Raw genomic sequence first — 18,305 nt, 5'->3', positions numbered from 1 at the left:
TGGGACCTGAACTGACAATACAGTGAAGATTTCTATGAAATCTAAGGGTTCCCCCAGATCTCATTCTATATCCCAGATCTGTCAAATATAACAAACTGATTCCCTGAGAAATCTACAGCCTATATCATGCCAACTTTTGATATGAATCTTGGGACATATAACTAGCAAGTATATAGATTTAAAACTCCTGCAAATATCAACAGAAGAGGGCTTCAACAACAGGGTTTTGGCCATCAAGCTTATGCTGTCTATAGAAAAATAATGGTCCCTCCTTCCCCTCACCATGTATCTGATGCTCCCAAACTCTCTTCTTTTTCTCAGTGGATCCCCATAAGGTTGGTTAGAGAACCCCAGAAGCTGGGAGTAGGAGTTCCCAGGCCACACCCTGAGTCTCAATAAGGAGGAAAACTCTTCAATAAGGAGGAAAACTCTTCAATAAGGAGGAAAACTCTTCTTCAGCCAGGCTCCTAATTAAGACCCACTTACTTCCATAAGAAGCAAGAAAGAAATATGTGGATGGATGAACATGGAGAACATTATGCTTAGCGGAATGAATCAGAGGGAAAGGGACAGACACATAATGGTTGCATTCATTGGCAGGAAATAAAACACATAATACGAAAATAACACCCAAAGACAGAAACTGGTCTTTGTCAGGAGGATTGGTTCATGGTAGAAAACTTTCCACAAGTTGGGAGGAAGTGCATTTAGGACAGACAAGGGTCCACTATGACAATGATAATTAGAAATGATCGCTTTGGATAAGAACAGAGTGCTGAAAGGAGGCAAACTAATATAAATGATAAACTTACTAATATACATGATAAACTTTCAGTAACAGTATTGTAAACCACAGTGCCTAAAAGTAAAAGAGAAGAGAAGAGAGAGAGAGAGAGAAGAAAAGTGTTTGCCACAGAGTTAGCTTGGTGGGGGGCAAGAGGGAAACTGGTGGCATTGATGGCAGGAAATGTACACTGCTGAAGGGATAGGTATTGGAATTGTATGATTGAAACTCAATCATGAACAACTTAATAGTTGTGTATCTCACGGTGATTCATGATCCAGAGACTCATAAATAAATCTTGAAAGAGGTCAAAAACTGCAGAGATGCTTCCAGACCCCAAAGTCTCAATCCAGTTAAAAAATTTAATTCCAGCTGTATCACCCCATTCAAAATTTTGGAATTCCTGGAGCGAGCACACAGCTGCATTTATGGCCGCACAACATCTCAAACTCTACACCACTGATATACCAGGAGTAGCACACCACATTGGATGGATGTAAAGTAGAAAGCAACCAATTTCTATTAAGAAAATATTAACACACAAGGCTTAACCTGTAACAACATGTTAGTAATCTCTTTTACAAGGGTTTAATGGCTCCATGGTGAGATAAACAATCTTTCCATTCTTCTAAGGAAATATTTTTGATTCATTTTTAGCTAATTGTTCATAACAAAGAATATAAAATAAGTTATTTAGGGCCTACTATTGGGGCAAGCTTGTGTGGTTGTCAGTAAAATTGGAAATAATGGTAGTGGGAATTTACAATAATGGTGGGATTGATGTTGGAATATTGAATGTAACAAATTATCATGAACAACTTCATGATAATTTAAATGAATAAATAAATAATTAAAAATAAATAAAATAAAGATAAATAAATAAAAATAAATTATAAATAATTTAAAAATAAGTACTTGGGTAAAGCATGAGATCATGCAAGAACAAACCAAGAAAGTTGGTATTTTTAATGCTTCTGAATGATTTATTTGAATAAAATTGTCAGAATTGAATATTCCAGGAGATGGCAAGAACTATGCCTACAGAAAGAGTCCAGCTAAACCTCAAGATAGGATTTCAACATTCATATTCTTATATCTATGTTGAAAACAACTCCATGCATGCAACTGGCACCAGAGGGGAGATAAAAAAGCAATGGAGAATCTAAAGGTTACATCAATGCCATGCTAAGAACCTATGGACTGCAGTAGCCTTCTCCCTTCCAATACCCCAGAAACCAACTGTATACTGCTTTAGTAGAGGAAAAATCAATGACCAAAAGTCACCTCTGTGGTATTTGGATACCAACAGTGGTTTCAAATTCAGGGGTCTACTGCCAGCTGCTTCTCCAAACCTACCCCCAATCTAAACCAATCACTGGTAGTCTAGAAGGCGACTGATTATTTCTTAATTAGTATATAGAATTAACAAACATTCTACATGCCATGTGATTAAGAGCATGAACTTTGATGATAGAAAAATCTCTGAAGAGTGAGAGTAAGCCTTGACTGAATCAGGTATTGTATGTTCTGGGATAGGATAAAAAAATGGGCTATTTTTCTTTAGACTGGAGGAGTCAACTAGAAAGCCTGTAGGTATGTTGCTCACCCTTGACTGTTGAGTTGGAAATTTCAGAGCTATGAAACTATCAATAATTATACTAATTGTAATGCACACATGATCCTTTCATTTTTAGAAACTCACTTTCCTTCAGCCAACATCCCGACACACGCACACATATTGCCAGATTATGATCATTCACTTTCTCAATATGCATGTGTTAGGGTCACATACTATTTTCGCCACTGAGATGTGAATGGGATTTGGAATACAAAAGCTTGACTTCCTCACTTTCACTAGCTCATGTGACAGTGAACAAAGTCTTAGACCTCTAAGTTTCAGTATTCCCAACTACAAAGTGAAAATAACAAAATAATACATATCCAACAAGATGCCTAGAAAGATTTAATGAGGCAAAGTGTGTATAAAGACTTTGTAAAGTGCAAGGGGGCTAAGCAGATAATACATTTCTTACCATTCCTAGGTACAATGACAAATAGGTGCATGTACTCTAAAGTTTCATCACTTCCCTGCTGATGTGGAGGTGGGGGGAGTCTAGTCTGTTCTGTATTAAACCTCTGGAGAACACAGGAGAATATATGATCACAGGGTCGTCCAGAGTTCAATTGTTGTTTTGGAGAATGCAAACTCCATTGGATCAGGTGTCATAACAGTAACTAGTATGTATTAAACAGTCAAAAATTAGGTGTGTGACTGTATGAGAATCTCATGGAAAACTTTTAACGGTAATGATGATAACATCTTTTAGTTAGCACAGCACTCCGAAGAAGATACAAGCTGAGAATAGAATATTACCTACTCATCTTTTAATGGAGGATGTAGATTTTAAAATATAAATATCACTAATGATTACACGGCAAGTGCAATGAATCATTAAACTATGGCTAAGTTGTATAATAGCAAAGCCAGAAAGGTTTATTTATAGGATCCTCTGAAGGTGTTACAGGATTTGGCCACTGGTGAGAAAGGACAAAAATTCATAGCTATATCTTAGAGATTTCTTGAGACCCTATTATTTTCTTTTTTCTATTTTTGGTTTCTGGGTCACACCCAGCATTGATCAGGGGTAACATCTAGGTCTGTACTCAGAAATTACTCCTTGTGGTGCTTGGAGAGCACATAGCACGCTGGGGAATGAACCTGGATCATGCCACTTGCAAAGCAAGCACCCTACCCATTGTAGTACTGCTTCAGTTACAACACTTACTATTTTCTGGACATGTATTTATTTACACCCATTATATTATATAACTCCACCCTCATCAACATGTAAGTAGACATCCCTTATCTGATTTTAATGTACACAACTCTGTGTAATAGGGTTTATAAAGTAACTTTTCTGATGAGATAATTGGGATTCAGACAGATTAGGTTTCTTACACACAGCTTTGCAAGGTCCCTTTGAAATGCAGAATGAAGATTTCAAATTACATCTTGACGAACCTAAACTTTGGTCTTAAATACTTAATTATCTTTCCCTCCATTATCTGAAAACCAATGTAGGATGTGTTAGCTGTCAGGTAAAGTTTGAAACCTCAAGATGGATAAGTTGACAAGGAGACCCACTTACACAAAACTCTCAAATTTTAATACACTATACTCCTGAACAAAGACAAAGTGATGCATTTGTTTTCTAAGATTAATCCTCAGGAACAAAAGGCAAGGAGAAGTCAAGAAAGAAATCTGCACTAAAAGCAAATAAAGGATGACTACTTACATGTTATGAATCAAGATTCTTTGGTCTCTTTTTCTTTAGCTGCTTCCTTCCAGGAAATTATTGAGTCAATTGCAAGTTCTACTTACTTCCGCTTCTCCATGAAATGATTCCTAGAGATAGAGAGAAAGGGTGTGACCCCCAAAAGAACAGAGAGAGTAAGAGGGAATGTGCCTGCCACAAAGGCAGAGGGTGGGAAGGGGTGGGGGTGGAGGGAGGGATACTGGGAACATTGGTGGTGGAGAATAAGCACTGGTAGAGGGATGGATGGGTACTTGAACATTGTTTGACTGAAATGCAATAGTGAAAGTTTGTAAATCTGTAAATGTATCTCATGGTGATTAATTAAATTAAAATAAAATAAAATAAAATAAAAAGGGTGTGGCATGGTAAAGTCATGTTGACATACAGAAGTACCCTCAGTCTGAGAGTTATTTGAATTCTGTTTACATGGCCGTTCAACTGGATAATGATTTCTTAGTGGAGTGCTCTTTTGCTAGACTTTCCTATTTCCCTTGAGACTTTCTAGAAATTCGAAGTTTACTCCAACAAAGCTGCCCAGTGTAATATTTGCTATTATAATGTTTTATTACCATTTTTCCTCACACAATCCTCAAGATTCATATTTACCTTGAACCTCTGAAAGTGGTAACACTTTGAAACAGCGTCTTTGCAGATGCATCTTGAGATGATACTGTACTTATTTGGGTGGCCCATAAGCTGAATATTACTGTAACCTTCATAAAATTCATGAAAACTACTACCAGAGTAACAAAAGGCAAGGAGGAGTCAAGAAAGGAAACTGCTTGATAGGTCTGAAAGGGAGCATTGTATTATTTTAGGCTTCTAGCCTCCAGATCTATGAGAAATATATATAATTTTTAAAAAATAATGTAGGAGTACTGCTATTTGTTTAGCCATGGATTAAGCTGATTAAATTGGGCATGAACTCCACATTACTTTTTAATTTTATTGTATCATCGTAAGATAGAGTTACAAAGCTTTCATGTTTGAGATTCAGCCGTACAATGATGGAACACCTATCCCTACCTGCGAGGGACAGAGGCTAGATAATTTCTATTGCTCATTTTGAATATCATGTGCATATTTTCCACCACTGATGTCCCAAATATCCCCCCTCCCCATATCCCATTCCTCACCCTGCCTCTATAGCAGACAATTTCCCCAATACTCTCTCTCTAATTTGGGGCATTAAGTTTTGCTTGAATTTTCCCACCACCATTCAAGCCTACCTGCCAGGGACAGAGGCTAGATAATTTCTATTGCTCATTTTGAATATCATGAGAACTCGCATGACCGTGATTGTAAATGTAAATTTCTAGATTGTAAATGGGTGGGTCCCAGAGACATTTTTGTATGGCACTAATCCATTTTGGGATTCAATTGGGAGTCTCTGGGCCAGGGCTGTTTGTGCGCTAAGATGGCACCTGGAGGCAAATTGTAGGCATGACAGCCAGTCTTCTGGTCAGGCTGGGACCCGGAGAGGGACAGCCCAGGTCCTCTGTCGCCACGTGTTCTGGAGATTTAGTCCTGAACCCACATATCTGGGCCTTGCTTGTAGACACTTTTGGTCACTGGGATTCCATCTGGAGTAGGCAGGGAGACTGCACCTGCTCCATCTGGGGTGCTCCAGTGATATTGGCTCAGTATGGGGCCCAGAGAGATCTGAGGCACTTTGGTGTCTTCTGAGACTTGCCTCTGTGTCTCTGAGCCAGGGCTGTTGGTGCGCTAAGGTCCACATCAGAAAATTTTCAGCAGATTATATCTTGGTGAGATCCATCCTGAGACAGTGGAGTCAGGCTGGAGGTATGGCGGCGATTTTGGATTGTGGAAGAAAGTGGCTGCTGGGGACTCTGCTTGGACAGGTGCAGGCCAACCTGCCCCCTCCAATTTACTTTGGTCTGTTCAGCCATGCATGGTTCCGAGCTTAACTGCAACTCTTGATCTCTTTCGAGATTAATTTAGGGGTCTCTGAAGCAAGGCCGGTAGTAGAGCTTACAGGGTGGTGCTGGAGTTGGTTTGTGGGGTTGACTGTCAGTGTTTCCATATGTACTGGGAAGTGGGAGGAGGTAGCCTATCCCAACTCTAAGAAAGACTGGGGATTTCCATCACAAAACCCACCTTCCAGAATTGTACTGAGACAGTGGAGTCACAGGTGTACGGTGGTGATTTTGGTTTGTGGAAGCAAGTGGCTATTGGGGGTTCTGCTTGGGTGAGCCACTAGGACAACCCTCCCACCTCCGATTTACCCCAGTCTGTTCAGCCATGCATGGGTCCAAAATTAACTGTGGCTTTTCTTTCGAGATTTATTTATGAGTCTCTGAAATAAGGCCAATAAATGAGCTTGTATAAGAGGTGGTTTGTGGGTGTGGCTCCCACATATCTAACTTTTGGCTGTTTAATTTATTGGTAAACTTGGTCCCAAGTTCTTGGGGTCTGGCCAAAGGCATAGTGGCAATTTTGGGGTATCAGGAAACCTGAAGGCACTATCAGGCTGCTGATATACTTGCACCGCAAGTGTAAGTTGACCTGTTGGTGGCACCATACCCCCTATAATTTGTTTTTTCGAACTACTCAAGTTGTAGTCGTTTGTTGCAGAAGCCCCAGTAAAATAGTAATGTACCAATAATAAAATATTATCAACACTTACCTTCAAGACATGCACATTTATTAGTGGTATATACCACTCATCATAAAATATGAAAGATAGAAATGAAAAAGGATGTGATCAAAATAAGTATGCATAGATTTTCTGTTTCTTTCCTACATCTTAGAAGTTTGTTGTTCCCACCTCATGTTGTGCATGTGATATTTTGTAGACAGATTCTATTAAAAGATCCTAGCAACCTCATTTGAGTGACTCTGGTGTGCTCAACAACAAACATTCAGTTACCATTGCACTCTTTCTGAGGCTAGTGAGACACTCTTTTAAATTGAATCACAATGTGATACAAAGTTGTTCACGATGGGGTTTCGGTCATACATTCATTCTTAATTTGTTCTAAGGGTACTAAAGTAGTGCAGAGGGGGTGGTTTTTCTATATGCACGCTAAATTGAGTGTCTTTATAAATTGAGTGTCCAACAGTCATAATGATTCTAGTGTTGGACGCATACACCCCCTCAAGCTTTCTCTCTCCCTTTTATCCCTTTTCCCTGCCCACCTTTTCTCCCTTCCTATATTTTTCTGGAAAGGAAACAAAATGTTTTCTGTTTAGTAATTTTTTCTTAGAATTAAAGCTAGTGACCAAATTCTGCTATATCACATCATTCTTTTCAGAGGTACATATGTTCTTTCCCACCCCAGGATTGTTATGGTGATTGGAAATTGAAGTATTTGTTGCAAAAATAATAGCAAATGCTTACATTTATTATTTCAAATGAGTATCCTCATTATCCAAATTTGTCTCTGAAAATTACACAGCCCAGAAAACATCAAATACTACTCCTGGACTCTAGCTCTTCTACTGAGCCTACTGATGAGAAGTGTCATGGTGTGTCTGCTCCTTTGGCCAGTATAAAGCAGGAGATGTCAAGGATTTTGAAACCTAGTCTCTAATTTCTACTACTGTTTCCTGGAAAACCTAAACAAAGAGGTATCATTTCCTGGACTATTAGAGGGCTTATTCAAGGATATTTCTTCTTGGGTAGAGGATAGGAACTTTTCCAATGGATCCTCCCAAATCCTACCACAATTTATATGGTGCACTAATAGTAAGAAGGAAAAGTAACTGGTGAATACTTCCTAGGATTATTGTGTATGTTTGTGGATTAAAAATTGATGAGGAGAGGCCTTCAAGTCCATGTTCTCCCTTGAAAATGTATCTGTCTTGCTTGTCAATTTGTATCTTTGCTTGTATTTTTTTTCCACGCTAGAGAATCCCATGTTCTCTTTCAAACACATATTTCCTCCCTTTCTCTCTCCTCACATCATTCTAGGTAATTTTGTTCAGTAAAATCTATCTTACATCACTACAGTGAAATGATGGGAGAGAATAAACACTAAATCCTATGAACAGAATGTGAGACACATACCCATTCTACCTTGGCATTAAAAACTGGAGCAAATGGACTGCACAGGGTTTTATGTCTTTTTATTTTGTTTTCTTTTACTACAAAAGTTATACACATTAAATACATAAAAATATTTAAAAATCTATATTACAGTACTATGTTTTCCTGTTTTCATAGGACCCAGGCGTATGTTAGTGCAGGAAGAACAGTGGAGTCGAAAAGATGTGCCCTGAGCCGGAGGCTCTTTGTCCTCTTAACAACTTCATTGAAGTTCTTGAAGGCGTTCCATGCCGCTTTCTTCCTCTTGCGCAGTTCCGGTGCCAAGTTGTTCGTCATGTTGACTTCTCGACGCAGGCACACATAACTGCTGCATTCCGAGCTGTTTGATCCCTTGAGAGCAAATGGAACGTCAGGAACTAGTTCATTTCTCATGAACATTGTCTTTATGAGATTCAGCTGCAGTCCTACCTTCCCACACTCATGGTCGAAGTTGGCCATTCCAGTTGTCGCATGCATAGCCTCAGGTACTTTAGGTTTATTGGGTTACTCCCATCACAGTGCTCTCACTCCTCTGTGTTTATTTGTAAGTTCTTTCTTTGTGTTCTGTTGACTTGTAAATATTGTTTTTCTCTTCTCCTTGAGTCTTTTGCATAGTTTATTCAGAGCCATGTCCTTTTGTATGGGCACAGGAAGACTGCAGCAAATGCTATGCTTTTGTAACCTGGGAGTCATTTCCCTCCTGGGCATCTATTCTCTCGACCTTAAGCCTCAGCTGCCCTTATTCCTAGTACCCTTGGGGAAGCAGGGTTCTGATGAGGGACAGGACGGACCCAGGGCAAGCAGTGAGTTATGTACTACCCTGGTATCGAGATGGCCTGGCCAAAATGCCTAATGCTTAACTATAAGTTAAGAGCTTGGTCATGGGCAAATGTTATCATGATCCAAAAGGTAATAACTAGATTTGGACCCTGCTAGGGTTAGGAATGATTAATCTGGCCTGAGTGCTGTAGTCTGAGTCTGCAAGATGTTCCCAGGAGAGTTGCCCTGGAAGCATCAATGTATCTCTTACTGTGTCCATGCAAAAATAACTAGTATTAAGACGTTGATGGAGTTTTGGACTGAGGAAATGAGAAAAACACCTTAAGAGGTATTTTGTCTGCGGGGCCTCAGGAAGGGCTTTGGAATGCCCCTAGATGGTGTTTCCTTTGAATCTGGTGGGCACTCGGGAAGGGCTTTCTTATGATGATTTTGCTACCAGACTGTGTGTAGCCTAGAGGGCAAGGTGGAGAGAGACAAGTAGGGGAGAGACTGGTGAAGAGGAAGAGAATCCAGAGATCAGGGATGGAGGAGTGAGGAGCTAGGAAGGAAGAGTGCTGGGGGAGAGAGAGGAGACAGGAGAAATGGGGAGCTCAGAGAGACTGGAACAGGCACGTGGAGAGAATGGAATAAATGGCAACTGATCAATCAACAGGCTTGGCCCTCATTTGCTCTTCCATCTGCCCCATGGCCCTGGCCGCTCTAGATGGGAGCCCCTGAACACCTGAGGGCAGCTAACAGGGAGATCCCTGCACCAGGGCTCTCCCTAAGCGTGCTCCTGGCAGATAATTTTTACACATGACTTTCTCAAGGGTGGCACTGAAGAGTTTTGGTGAAACTTTTGGTTCACCCTGCCGAACCCCTCTCTTTATGTCAATGATCACTTCCTTTTAGAATGGTGAGATCCTGGTGCTGAATCCATAATACAGCTCGTGGAGGATCCTGATGTACTGAGTTTGAACACCCTGTTTGGCTAGGGCTTCAATGATCGCTTCAGTCTCAACAGAATCAAAGGCCTTCTTTAAATCGATGAACATTAGACAGAGCAGCATCTTGAGCTCTCACCAAACCTCAATGAGCTTGGTTACCATGTGGATATGGTTGATTGTACTGAATCCTTTTCAGAACCCAGCTATTCAGGTCTCCAAAGAGGGGAATCGAAAGAGCCATGCTTGGAATATCTCGTTTCACTCAAGTGAGAGAAATAATCCAGAATTCCGACCTCTGTCGATGATTGAGAATCAGGGACGCTGCCTCATTTGCCAAGGCGTTGAAATCAGATGGGCCGGACACATACTGCGATTTGGAGACAACTGCTGGACTAAAGCTATTGCTGACTGGATTCCACGAGATGTCAAAAGAACGCCTGGCCACAGACCTACGAGATGGTCAGACTTCTTCGTCAAGAAACTGAACGAACGGTTTGATGCTCTTTGTGTTCCTGAAGTGCACAGATGCCATTGGCATCTAGCACGCGACAGGGATGAATGGAGACATTATTGGCGCCCGATCAAGCAAATCGATGAGCAACGGGATGACAAGTGAAGCAATACAGTACTGTGATTTATAATACTACTAATGATAGTTTCATGCATACCTCATTCCAACACTGCACACACCACTAGTGTACCCACTTCCCTCCACCAGACCCTTCTTGCTCAAATCCTCTTACTTATCCCCCATACTCAATTTAGTTCTGTGGACCAATGTCAGTTCTATTACCTTTGGCTATTTGTTGATCCCGTTACTGTGTATCTGTAAATTCCACATATGAGAGAGTTCATTCTGTATCTATCCCCCTCCTGCTGATACACTTCTCTCAGTGTATCCGATGTAACTTCTAGTTCCATAATGTCATGAAAAATTGCATGATTTTGTCTTTTCTCATAGCTGTACAAGTAAAAGCGATTTTACAACAAAAATAAACAGGAATGAATAATCCAAAATTTACCTAAGACTTATCCTCAGGCTGAAAGACCAAGATAAGTGAGTGCCCAGCTAGGCATAAGTTATGCCCAGCTAGGCTTTTCTAATAGAGCATTTTTTGTTTATGCATCCTCAAGAAGAAGCAAGAAGGTCATATATTCTTCAACAAATACTTGATATGTAAAATATAAAGAGAAAATGCAATATGTTATAAAAATCTAAGCAGCATAGCACACACATGTAATATGGTGGGAGATAATTCTTACAGTTGGTCAAAAACTGCATAAACTAATTTTAGAAGATGATTTATGTTGTCAAAAATGTTACTGGGAAGTAAATGATGTTAAATCATTTACTGTGCCAGAATTATATCAAAACTGATCATATCTATTTAATTATATTTCTGGATGAAATGCCTTGATGGCTACAATGTATTTTAGAGCACTCTAGAAAATTACACTGTTAACAAGTAATGATGGGGCTGGAGTGATAGCACAGTGGGTAGGGCATTTGCCTTGCACGTGGCCAACCCGGGTTCGATTCACAGCATCCCATACCCCTGAGCACTGCCAGGAGTAATTACTGAGTGCAGAGCCAGGAGTAACCCCTGTTTATCACCGGGTGTAACCCCAAAAATCAAAAATAAAAAAGTAATGAGGTGATAATAATTATTTATATTTGCTAATAATACTAATAATTATTGTTTGTAACTCAAATCAATAATAATCATTTAAATGATAATAGGGATTTTAATTAAACTTTCTCCTGATAAAATAACTAATTCATACAAGTTAAGTGTCTTACATATAGCTATACAAGGCTTTTTTGCAATGGCTGACTGAAAATTATTAAATATTAAATCTTAAATATTTAATAGGCCTATCCTCCATTAAGTGTGTTAATGTAGGATACTCTAGATAGTAATTTTAGATAATAATAATTAAAATAACAATGTAAAGAATAATAACAGATGAGACAAGAACTGAATAAAGTTAATGGTTATCAAAATTGATGACACTTGAACTTAATGGAGTGCATTTTGCTATTCTTTTTTCTTTTGTATACCTGAAAGTTTCCAAAATAAAAAATTTTAAAGAAAATGTGGGGGTAAGAAAAGAGGAAAAGATGAAAGAAGAAATTGTTGCATTCATGAATCAAAATAAAGTAAAATATGAGAAAGGCCTGTGAAATAACAGCCTAATAATCATAGACATCATGCCAATTATAGATTATGAAAACTATGTCACCCTGAAATAAGTGCTTTTGGCAATGACTCTGTAATTTAAACAGTGTCTATTTACCCAGATAAACAAATTTGAAAGGGGGGATATCTTACTGATTTCTTAAGCAACTTTAAAATATATTTTTGTTCTTGTTGAAGGCTGGAGAGATAGCACAGCGGTAGGGCATTTGCCTTGCATGTGGCTGACCTGGATTTGGTTCCTCCGCCCCTCTTGGAGAGCCTGGCAAGCTACCGAGAGTATCTTGCCCGCACGGCAAAGCCTGGCAAGCTTCCCGTGGCATATTCTATATGCCAAAAACAGTAACAAGTCTCACAATGGAGACTTTACTGGTGCCCACTCGAGCAAATCGATGAACAACAGGAGGACAGTGCTACTTATTGAAGGACATATTTGGTAGGTTGTGCATACAGTAATATGCACCACTATAAGAATGGTGTATGGAATGCTGGGGGGTTAGCGTTTACAATGTGCTTACCTAAAGTAAAAAAGGAGATGGAAATTATTAATTCTTCTACGTGTGAGCTTGGTAGAGAAAAAAATTTAGTGCAACAAGGTTTTTAGGAATTAGAAACAAAAGGCACACCTCTTCAGACCAAAATCAGCACCATTTCCTAAGATTTTAGCAATATATCAAAGGAATCTCACACTCTTTAGGAACTTCTACAAAGGGTGTATATCTTCCCATAGTGTCCCACCAAATGTCATACTTCTGCTTATTATTGTGCTGGGCAATGGACACTAGGTCTCAAAATTTTGGGCTGTGTGTGTGTATTTGTGTGTGTGTCTCTGCATGTGTGGTCTATTTGGGGCAGGTCCAAGCTGGAAAGTTTATATGAGATAGTGTCACATTCTGAGAAAATGATACTATAAGATCATCATCACCATGATGATGATGATGATGATGATGATGATGATGATAATCATCATCATCATCATCCCGTTGATCATCAAATTTCTCAAGCAGTCTTAGTAACATCTCCATTTGTCCTAGCCCTGAGAGTTTAGAAGCCTCTCTTTACTCGTCCTTCCCAACGATGCCACATTGGAGGCTCTTTCAGGGTCAGAGGAATGAGACCCATCATTGTCACTGGTTTTGGCATAAGAATACACCATGGGGAGTTTGTGAGGCTCTCCCATGTGGGCAGGAAACTCTCGGTAGCTTGCCAGTTTCTCCCACAGGGAGAACTAGGCTATAAGGTACTTCTGAGAGCTTGGTTTTCAGTCTCTGGATGTTGGCCGTTGGTGGGATTACACAGAGCTATAAGATAATAAAGAAAAATTTACATGGAAGAAATATAACAATTTTCTGACCTTTCACCCAAGATGTAATAAAGGCACATTATAACAATTTATGAAAGTTGCATGTTATCATATCACCTTAAATTTCCACTGTTTGTATTGCAAAATATTGACTTGCCTCATTTTCTAAGCATATGCATGTTTTTAGCTAGCTAAGATCATATTATAAATAGGATCTTATGTCCTGGTTTTATTGGTTTTGACTTTATTATGATTTGGGAATTAGGTATCTTAGTTCTCATAAGAATGCATAAACTTAATCACATTTGCTCCACATTAAACAAATCACAGTTTTCAAAATGATAAAAATAGGTATAATCAAACCTCTCCCTGAAAATCGAGAGCTTCTGATTTCCATAGATCTTATTGATTTAGGTGGTAGATGGAAGGTACCGCAGGTTTCTCAATCATAGGAAAACTCTGATGTGGGGCTTGCAGGAGAGGAAACGAGGGTGGTGTAGGGTTGCCCCCTATCTAAAGTCACTTGCATCCTCTAACATTTGAACTCATACGGTGGGACAACTCCTGTAAGAGTGGTTAAAATAGAGTTTCAGGGACAGAAAGATAGTATAGCAAAGAAGGCACTAGTCTTGGATGAATCCAACGTGGTTTAGATCACTGGCACCACATATGGTGCCCTGAGTCCCATCAAGAGTGATCCCTGAATACAGAAGCAGGAATAAATCCTGAACACTGATGGGTATGGCCCCAAACGAACAAAAAATAAAGTTGCAAAAGTGTAAATTCTAATAACAAAGCAGGGAACCAACCAATAACTGAAGGAATCTACCCTGATTTTCAGACCCAATCCTACCACTAATTGAGGGCCTACATTGGAAAGAAACACGCAGGCCACAAGCACGATCATATGATATTTAAAATAGTTTGCAAGTGTTTTTATGCATCTTTAACAAAGAACAAAATCATCATGCAGCTTGTAGCAACATTAAAAGAACTAAAAGATATAATGATGACTGAAGACAGAAGGGATAGATACAGAATGATCTCTCTTATATGTGGGACTTTAAGATACACGGCAAGATGGCAACAAAGGTCCAAAGGCAACATAATGGGAGAGCTGATCCATACAATTGATTGGGGGCCTTTGGAGGGAGGGGTCTAAGGGCCTTTGGGAGAGGAGTGTTATGGGTATAATGTTGGAATTATGTGCATCATTATATCATTGTAAGCCATAGAAGCTCAATAAATATTAAAATTAAATTTAAAATAATAATCTGAAAATTAAAAAATAATTTGCAAGTCTTAAATATTGGTGATTTAAATCAATATATACATCTGTATATAAATGAAAAGCTTAAGTATAAATACTTATTTTGTTCCTTGAATAAACAACTTATGATAAAAATTTTGATGCATGGTATATCTATCTTAAAAATTACTTTAAATGTATGTGCATTGTTAAATGTGATTTACAAGTTGTTTTACAGCTCTGTCATTCCTAGTTTCACTATTTTAATGACTTGTTTTTCAGAAAGTTGATTCTCTCCACTGAGTACCTGAAGTTAGATGATAAACAAAAATTTTATTGGGTAAGAATTATGTAATATTTACTTCACACTTCTTGTATGTCAGACAGAGATAATAAAAATTATGATTTATCACCTATGTAAAACATTTGGTATATTATGTGATAAGTGAGTTGAAAGTTCAGACTGTCTCCCCTTTATTAAACTAGGAACATCTTTTCAAATTCCAACACATGTTCACATAAGTATTTTCTCATTAAGTTCATTCTCTCATGCACAGACAATGAAGTTTGATACATTATTTCAGACAGTGGACTTTCCAAATTCCACATTTTGAGAAAAACTTTAGAAAGACTTTTGTTGAAATTCTGGAAGGGTGTCCAGCCAACTTTTGACCCAGGATTATCCCAATTTTAACACTTGAAAGTATTAGTCCCCTGGGGCTGGAGCGATAGCACAGCAGATAGGGCGTTTGCTTTGCATGCGGCTGACCCAGGTTCGATTCCCCACATCCCATATGGTCAATGAGCACCTCCTGAGCACCGCCAGAAGCAATTCCTGAAATTCCTGAGTGCAGAGCCAGGATTAACCCCTGTGCATCGCCGGGTGTGACCCAAAAAGCAAAAAAAAAAAAAAAGTATTAGTCCCCAGAAAATCTTTCACTCGAACTTGAGTAGCCTGGTTTTTCAAAAATGGTTACAAGATTATTGTATCACTGTATCACTGTCACGGTCATCCCATTGTTCATCGATTTGCTTGAGCGGGCACCAGTAATGTCTCCATTGTAAGACTTGTTGTTACTGTTTTTGGCATATTGAATATGCCATGGGTAGCTTTCCAGGCTCTGATGTGTGAGCGGGATACTCTCTCTAGCTTGTCTCTGAGAGGGACGAGGGAATTGAACCCGGTCAGCCCCGTGCAAGGAAAATGCCCTACACGCTGTGCTATCACTTCAGTCCAAGTCCACCATTGGCCAAGGAAGCACAATAAAAATTAAACAAATGGGACTTCATAAAATTGAACAGCGTCTGCATGGCAAAAGAAACACGAGCTAAAGCTAGATAAAAGATAACTGAATTCAAAACATCAGATAAAATTTGATATTGAGGATATATAAAGTGCTCACAAAGATCAACAACAACAAAACATATCAAAATTGGGGAGAGGAAATGAAAAGGCACTTTTCAGAGGAAGTCAGGCAGATGGCCAGTAGGCACATTTCAAAATGTTTAGCATCACTTATCATCAGAGAAAGCCAAATCAAGATGATAATGAGATACCAGCTCACACCAGTGAGAATGGCACATATCAAAAATAGTAGGGACAATCTCTGCTTGCAGGGATATGGTGAACAAGGTACTCTCATCCACTGCTGATGGCAATGCTTTCTGGTACAATCCCTGTGGAAACAGTATGGAGATTTCTCAATAAACTTAGAATTGAACTGCCATATATCCTAGATATCCAAGGACAGATGAATGGATTATGAATATGTGGCATATATATACACAATGTAATACTATGCAGCATGAAATCATTCAATTTGCTGCAATGTGGTTGTAACTGGAAGATAGAATGTTGCATGAAGTAAACCAAAAGAAAGACAAACACCAGATCATTTCACTTGCCAGCGCTTTATTTATTTATTTATTTATTTATTTATTTATTTATTTATTTATTTATTATCTGGAGGGGGCGGGATGAATTTCCCTCCCAACTCCAAGCAGAGCCCTGGCAGCTGAAAACCTCCAGAACCCAGCAACAGCCATGCTCAAGACCACTCTCCACACGCTTGAACAAGCCTCACACATGAAGGAACCGCAGAGGAACCCAGGTATGTTGGACCTGGGGATGAGATTTCCATGCCTGGTTGGATTGGGACTGGGCCTCCTCCACCCAGATCCCCCATTTTCCAGTAGCTTGGCAGTCACACCCACAAACTGCCCCCAGTGCTGTGTAATCCCATCAATGGCCAAGATACAGAGACTATAAAACAAAGCTCCCAGAAGCACATGGCCTCAATTGCAGCTGCGGAAACTCTTACAGTCTAACCCACTGATGTACCTAAAGCAGCACACATGTATTTGGTTTTAACATACTTGCTTATATTCTCTTATATACATTTTTCATCCCTCTCGGAGAGCCTGGCAAGCTACCGAGAGTATTCCGCCCACATGGCAAAGCCTGGCAAGCTCCTCGTGGAGTATTCAATTTTCCAAAAACAGTAACAATAATGGGTCTCATTCCCCTGACCCTGAAAGAGCCTCCAATATGGCACGATTGGGAAGGATGAGTAAGGACAGGCTGCTAAAATCTCATGGCTGGGACGAATGGAGGCATTATTGGCGCCCTCTCGAGCAAATAAATGAACAACAGATGACAGTGATACAGTGATTATTTATTATCTATCATTTATTTATTATTTACATATTTAATGAGGAAATGATTATAGTAAATGGAGAATGTCTAGATCACACTTAATGCCAATATTTAGAGAGAAGGACAAAGAAGGAAAGAAATCATGGGGGAAAGAAGATAATAGGAATTAAGGGATAAACTGACATCAGGGCTTCAGTTATACTGGTGATATAGGTGAGTGATGTGGCCATATATCAAAAACATAGGCTCAACAACACTGAAAACATGAGAACTGCAACCACCGAAGCTCTTGTGAAGTTGACATGAGATAGGGGGATGTGGCATAGGGTTGGGAGGGAATATGAGAACAATGGTGGAAGGAAGTTGGCACTAGTGGTGGGTTTGGTGTTGAAATATTATATGCCTAATACTAAACTATCAATAACTTTGTAAATTGCAGTTATTTAATAAAATATTTTAAAATGCAGAGATAAATCAATTAAAAAAGGAAACATAAAATGAATTTTTCTCAAAAAATTAAAATAGAACCAGCATATGATATGGTAACCCAAACCCTTAGTATATATCTCAAAATTCAAAAATGGTAATTAAAAAAGATATATGGATACCTATGTTGATTTATATGTTATTTTCAATAGCTAAGATTTGGAAAGGCAACTACCCATGTACAATGGGAAACTTACTCAGCTATAGCAAATGATACAATAATTTCTGTTGCTAAGTCACAGATGGGACTGTAGACTATCATTTTAAGAAAAATAAGTCAGACAGAGAAAGATGAATATGGGATGATCCCATTCATATGTGGTATGTAAAACACCACATATGTATGTAAAATAAAAGAAATAAAAGAGAATAGGCAGAAATAAAAAAGAATAGGCAGTGTCCAATTAAAACAAATCCTTAGATTTATGAAATAACTGAGGTTATAAAAGGGTGAGAGGACTGAAAGGGTTAATGAACTATGGTGGATGGATGTAGTATGTACCGTGTACTGTGTAGTATGTATTATGAACTGTGGTGAGTAACTGTAGGTATCTTAGT

The 18,305-nt window shown here is 39.0% G+C and overlaps 1 protein-coding gene across 1 annotated transcript in view; it reads right to left on the bottom strand.

Annotated features, from left to right (window-relative positions):
• Nucleotides 1-18,305, bottom strand: part of FOXR2 (forkhead box R2) — a 109,629-nt gene that overhangs the window by 61,527 nt on the left and 29,797 nt on the right. The window contains exon 2 of the mRNA XM_055121045.1: nucleotides 4,081-4,190. The gene's annotated coding sequence lies outside the window, so the exon portion shown is untranslated. The remainder of the gene's footprint in view (nucleotides 1-4,080; nucleotides 4,191-18,305) is intronic.

Source organism: Sorex araneus, chromosome X (genome assembly GCF_027595985.1).
Source record: "Sorex araneus isolate mSorAra2 chromosome X, mSorAra2.pri, whole genome shotgun sequence".
In the NCBI taxonomy this organism is placed as follows: Eukaryota; Metazoa; Chordata; class Mammalia; order Eulipotyphla; family Soricidae; genus Sorex; species Sorex araneus.
Note: the sequence above shows the minus strand (reverse complement) of the source record. Positions and strands in the feature narration are given on the sequence as shown.